We start from the raw sequence: 6000 nt of genomic DNA, 5'->3' as shown, positions 1-6000 counted from the left end.
TTTGTTCCCTGGCTGATAACATTTAAACAAAGGCAGCTGTAGCAACCAAATGAACAAAGCCTTGTTTTCCAATGTTCCTCTGATCTATTTGCTGTATCAGAATCAGATCCAATCTTCCTGTCAAGTTGTAAAGGGAGCCGTAATAAAGTTCTCTGAATTCACCTGTTCTCTCACTAAACAGATGTGTTTTGACACAGGACAATACTTTTCCAGTGAAGAAAATGGCCTGCAGTTTGGCAACTCTTTGATCGGTGTGAAACAAACTGTCAGCTGTGCCGGCTTGACGTGTTAGGTACTGTAGTGTTACTGTGAGACAGGTAGAGGCAGAGCCCCACGGCTCCAATAATGCCACACAAATATGTAATTGTAGTATTAGGTACCTTTTCAGATAATACTCTTTTAAAGGATTTGTATATTTCTGACTTTGGAACCTCCAATAGCAGTATTAAAGACACTGTTACTTAATAGTTACGTTTTGGTTAGTGGTAATATATTAAATTGTGTTATTTTAAACCAATGTAACTCCAACTGGTGACCCTGAGTAAACATTTATCTTAAGTCTTGAAAATGTAAAGTTTGATCCTAAAGGCATTTTATAGGCAATAATATTCCTTTAGACTTGAGCTCATTTTAATGCCTGACATCACACTCACATCTGCAGACTTTGATGATGGTATGTAACATTAGAAAACATTTTACGTGTGCCTTGATGTGTCTCAGCTATTGTGCTGTCTGTCAAATTATTTAAGGGCCGAAGTTATTTTTAAGTCGTTAAATCTATTGATTTTATAATCATAATACTTTAAAACATTTTATTAATGCAAACATGGCAAAATATGCTGTTTCAACCCATGAAATATGTATATTTCCTACTTCTCTCTGTATATATGTTAAACTAAGCAGTATCATGGTTTGGACTTACAAAACAAGACATTTAAAGACAAAATGTTGGACTTAAAAAACTGAAAATAGATGGACATTTCTCACTAAATCCTAAAATGTTGTAGACTTACAAGTACAGTCATGTATTGAAATGATTTCATGGAGTATTTTTACAGGTGGTTACAATTTTAAACAGTGTCATCTGTAAGTACATTGTATAGCTTAAGTAGTAGAAGAATGTTACTGATTCTCACTGGTTGACCACAAGTCATTACTAGCAATGGTAAGATGGTAATACACGAGGTAGAGAGGATTGTGGGAAAAAAAACATTATTTAAAGGTGGCCGATTCCAAGACTGTTCAATTTGTCCGTATGTTGGAGGTGTGTGAATCATGTGTCACTGTCCATTGGTGTCTATGTGGACTAAAGTTTGTGTGAGAAACTGATACCTGTGTGATCTTTTTTCAGTGTGTATTATAGAAAGGTGTGGGGGGTTTGCGAAGAGAGGTGGGAGCGCGAGAGAGAAAGTGTGAGAGAGCGAGAACAGGGGTTATTTAATGATCAGAGCAGTATAATTACCTCCCAGTGAGGTTCAGCCTTTTAGACGGATGATTATTCAAGGGGAGAAATCTCATTTGCATCTTGTACAGTAATATGTAAAAGTGTTCACTCTACACTAAATTAAATTGCCACCTCGCTTAAAGTGCTTTCTTGTACTTTTCCAGCAATATTATGGTTTTACACGCAGATGAATTTATCTGTAAGCGTAAAAGAGAAGATAGTCTCTCTATGTCCTGCAGTTCTAGTGATCAGACGTGTCTCCGGGGTTCAGCTTGCAGATTATTAACAAGATGGTATTTTCTGCGCTCTTTAATAAGAGGCTGTGAAAAGACCTATGTCATACCCTCACTTTTGCTAAAGTGTTAAATCTTCCCACACACCTTCCCTCAGCAAGCACATGACCGGCTATCAGTATCTTCCAAGTATAAAATCAAGGACCCTGTTTTCCATCTCAGCACCTCCAATTACAGTGAGCGAGAAATGGCATGGAGCGAATGTAATGACAGCATTTAAAGCTGTGTGGGGGAGAGGAGAAGAAAACCTGACTGAGCTCATGTCACATTCAGTGCTGTACCACCTGCGGACACATGCAGAAAAGGGAGCTAAGAGGGAAAGGGAAATAACATTTGGTAGGAGAAGACACAAGGAATAAAACAATATGTTGGATTGCCAGGATAAGATAAGGATAAGGGTGGGAGGATGGATCAAATTAAATCAAACAAGAAAGGAAGACAGTGATTGACAGAGAGCCATCTGTTGATCTTCATGCTTATTTCTGTTGCTTTCCGCCTTTCCCCTCCCAACTAGTCGCTCGCGTGGCTGACTGCGGGTCAGCTGTGACTGATAGTCCGCTCTCCTGTTTTTCGTCTGACAGATGGGCGCGGGGACCGACTCTGGTTCAGCCTGAAAAACGGATTCTCCATGCCTCTGTGTGCTGCCACAGCCATTTTACTCAGCTGTCAGTCACAGACAGCGTGGTTGACGTTATCAGTTGTACCCCGCTTAACGGTGGAGGTCTGCCTCAGAGCTGCTGCTGGGTAGGACTCAGGGGGGGGAGAGGGAGGGGACGGAGAGGATTGAGGCATGGAGTGAATTGATGGAGGTCGAAAATAAGAAGGTAAAATGGAATCCGTGAAGGTTAAAAACGTGAAGACAGAAGGCAGGGGGAATAAAGTGAGGAATTAAAAGGGAAAAGAAAGACAGCTATGGCATGCTAGATGTGAGTGCAGGGTAATTAAAATGACATCAGACGGTGGGGTCACTATCATCGTCTCCTCCTGAAGAAGTGCACATAATGAAAATGGCGTCCAAGGCCTTTGGCTCGGCACCAAGAGCAGAGAGGCTACAGATGAAGTACAACAAGAGAATCAATTCTCTCCTGCCTCCTCCTCTCTTCCACTCAGGGAGAGATTTACAGGCCACGTTATGACAGCACACAATAACGACAGCCATATTTTACTCCTGCAGGCAGACAGCAGCATCCACATCCAATCAAATCTAACACAGAACAAGTTGTTATCTTAAGTGTGTGTGTGTGGGTGCGCGTGTTGAGTGTGAAAAAGCGCTTGTCCTCGCTAAATGTGATTGTGCGACATTGAGTTGATCCGCTCGATTTATTGGTGTCAGAGATAAGGGATTGTGAGGATGGAGTGATAGACTTTTATGGGTAACGCATTAGAGAAATAAACACTCATAAAAGAAACAACTTTAAATCACTGTGAGATGAATTGCATGGAAACATAATCAGGAAATACTTTGGGCTCCTAAAAGTTCACATAAGACCTAAAGAGGCGCCAAGGGAGATGGAAAAGGAAAGAAATATGAGACAAAACAAAGGATACTTTAAGAATGGACGGCCACAATTGTAAGATGAGAAAATAAAATATGAGAAGAGGAGATGCAGGGAAAAGAAAAACAAGCAACTGAGACTTACTTAAAGCTGGATGAAAGTGTGCATGGATCAATAGATATGGGTGTGAATAGGGAGACTTTTAAATAAGGCCCTGGCCGGTGTCCTCAGATTCTGTTTCACAAAGAAACTCAAACTCTACAGATCAATACCGTGCTCCTTTCTCCGGCCTGTGTCCTGAGCGGCTCCTGTTGTATGCCACTGTTTGTCTTTGTTCACAGCACTTGAAACCCCTCTAACAGCCTTTCAAACAGTGTGTTATTCCCTGCAGCCCCCGGCTCCCTCAACATCCACACCACCTTTGCTCGATAACTGCTTGTTTATCAATTTTCCCAACAAAGTAACCATACTGCAATTCACTGCCAAATCTGCTTTATTTCCATTTCCATTTCAGTTAATGCCAGTTCTACTACTCTCTATTTGCAATTTGATATAACAACAGCAACAAAGATAGGGATACATTCTAGTCCCAAGGCAAGAAACATTTCACATTTGCACTTTGAACACAGTGTTTTCTTTGTCGAAATCTGTTTAACAGTGAACTTATATCAAAGAACATAGCAGTTAACGCAAGGAACTTTTAAAGGAATAACATTTTTAGATATTAGATTTAAGATTCAAAGGTTTTATTGTGCACAAAGCTACAGTGTAGAAATGGCAATGAACATCTTATGACCTGAGCTCCTCCAACAATCCAACATATATAATAAAATACAAAATATAAAATAAAAAGTAGTGCAAAAAGTCTGCATGTAAATAGAGGCTTATTACATGTATTTGTAGTGCTTTTAGCCTAGCTAACTTAGCACAAAGATTGTAACATTAAACTCACAAATACATGTTTTTATATTTAGATTTGTGTATGGACTTACTTCTTATTTAATAACTTTAGTTACTAGGTGTTAGTAGGCAGACTTTTGAACGTTGAAGAAAACACGGCTAGCTGCTAAATTAGCTTACAGTAGCTAAGAGCCTACACACTTTTCTCATCCAACTATCTCAAAGAAAGCATTTAAGTTATTTACCAAAATCTTTAACCATTCATTTTAAACCAGATCATACATATACAAAATTCTGTACCAAGAAACTACCTTATTACCAATTCACCTGTGAGGAATGACAAAGCAATGTTAAAAGCAGCACAAGAGATGCTCCAAGTAAGCCAATTCTGAACACACGATACAGACAGTAGACAGTCAATAATCAACACAATGCTGAAAAAGAAGGATAACATCAACTAAATACTAAATGATACTATGAACACTAACACTTATGCATTAATGTAAAGATGCACACAGACGCACAGAAACAGTCCTCATTAATTCCTGACCAGTGACTGTGAGTCCTCTGCAGCCCTGGGACATCTGTTATTGAGATGCAGACAGACTGCCAATGTTTGGTCTAAACTGAGACTGCTTCACTGCCTCACAGCAGCCTCTGGACATGTGTGTGTCAATACCCGCAGAATGCTACATTAGAGCTTTGTTTGACCGGGGGGGGGGGGCTTGTAAATTGAGCCTGATGTCTGTGTGTTTACTTGCATAAACACAGGTGTGTTAGTGTGGGTCATGTCTTAATACCCCGTTCAAGAAGCAATACATTGATTCTGTTGTTATGAGCAGTCTGTGATCATGAGGGAAATCTGAATCAGAGAGAATAAGACAAGAGTGTGTATATTTGAGGTGTGTTTCTCTGACTGTGAGCCTGTGGATGTCAGGCTATTTTTCCTGCTCACATCCTCCTCCTTGTTTTTCTCATTAGGAAAAGCGGACCTTGTTGGTTATTACGCTGTGATGGTCGGCTCCCACTGCGAAAATGTCACCCGAGTCCTCTCCCTGTGTCACCTCTGTCTGCTCCCTGCTGTCCCCTCTGACACCTCGGCGACCCTCCCTGCCCTTTCTCTGACAAGAAACCCTGGTGATTACACACACACACACACACACACACACACACACACACACACACACACACACACAGAACAGTCAACGATTGCATGCAGACACACAAACCCGGAGGCAACACTGACAAAAGCATCCGCAGGCATTGACACGCACATTATTCTAATATATTACGAATATTATAAGATGAAGAGGTTTAGCTCTCGGTTATTCTCTGTATAAAAACACTTTATGCCTTATAATGTGATAATAAGAAAATACCCATTGTGCTATCTTAAATCTGAACTCCCTTTGACACCACTTACCTATTATTCAGTGACTGTGCAATACGGTGCCACTTACAATGTAATGACCCCAACAAGCGCATGATTCAGTATGAAACACTGCTGCTATTCACAAACAAGCTGCTTAACAGCCGTACTGATGCACCACCGGAGGAGATATACTAGCTCCATTAGTTACATATGATTTAAATGCTCTCCTTTCCTATTTGATAGCATTCACTTCAACAACGTACAGTAGAGCACACATTTGCATTGTAATCGGATAGATGCTTTTTATCTGGGTGAGTGCTACATGGGAAAGGTTTGGGAAATGCTCTTTCAATTCAAAAAACACTCAAACATGTGGTGCACTGCATCAGATGTTACAATCTTGTATGATGTTTGTTGTTGACATAAAATAAAAAGCACAAAATGTGGTATCAAGAATATCATAAACCTACTGTATTTTGGACTATGATTCTGGGG

The sequence above is a fragment of the Trematomus bernacchii genome, unplaced genomic scaffold (genome assembly GCF_902827165.1).
Source record: "Trematomus bernacchii unplaced genomic scaffold, fTreBer1.1, whole genome shotgun sequence".
In the NCBI taxonomy this organism is placed as follows: Eukaryota; Metazoa; Chordata; class Actinopteri; order Perciformes; family Nototheniidae; genus Trematomus; species Trematomus bernacchii.
This window is presented reverse-complemented; position numbering follows the sequence as displayed.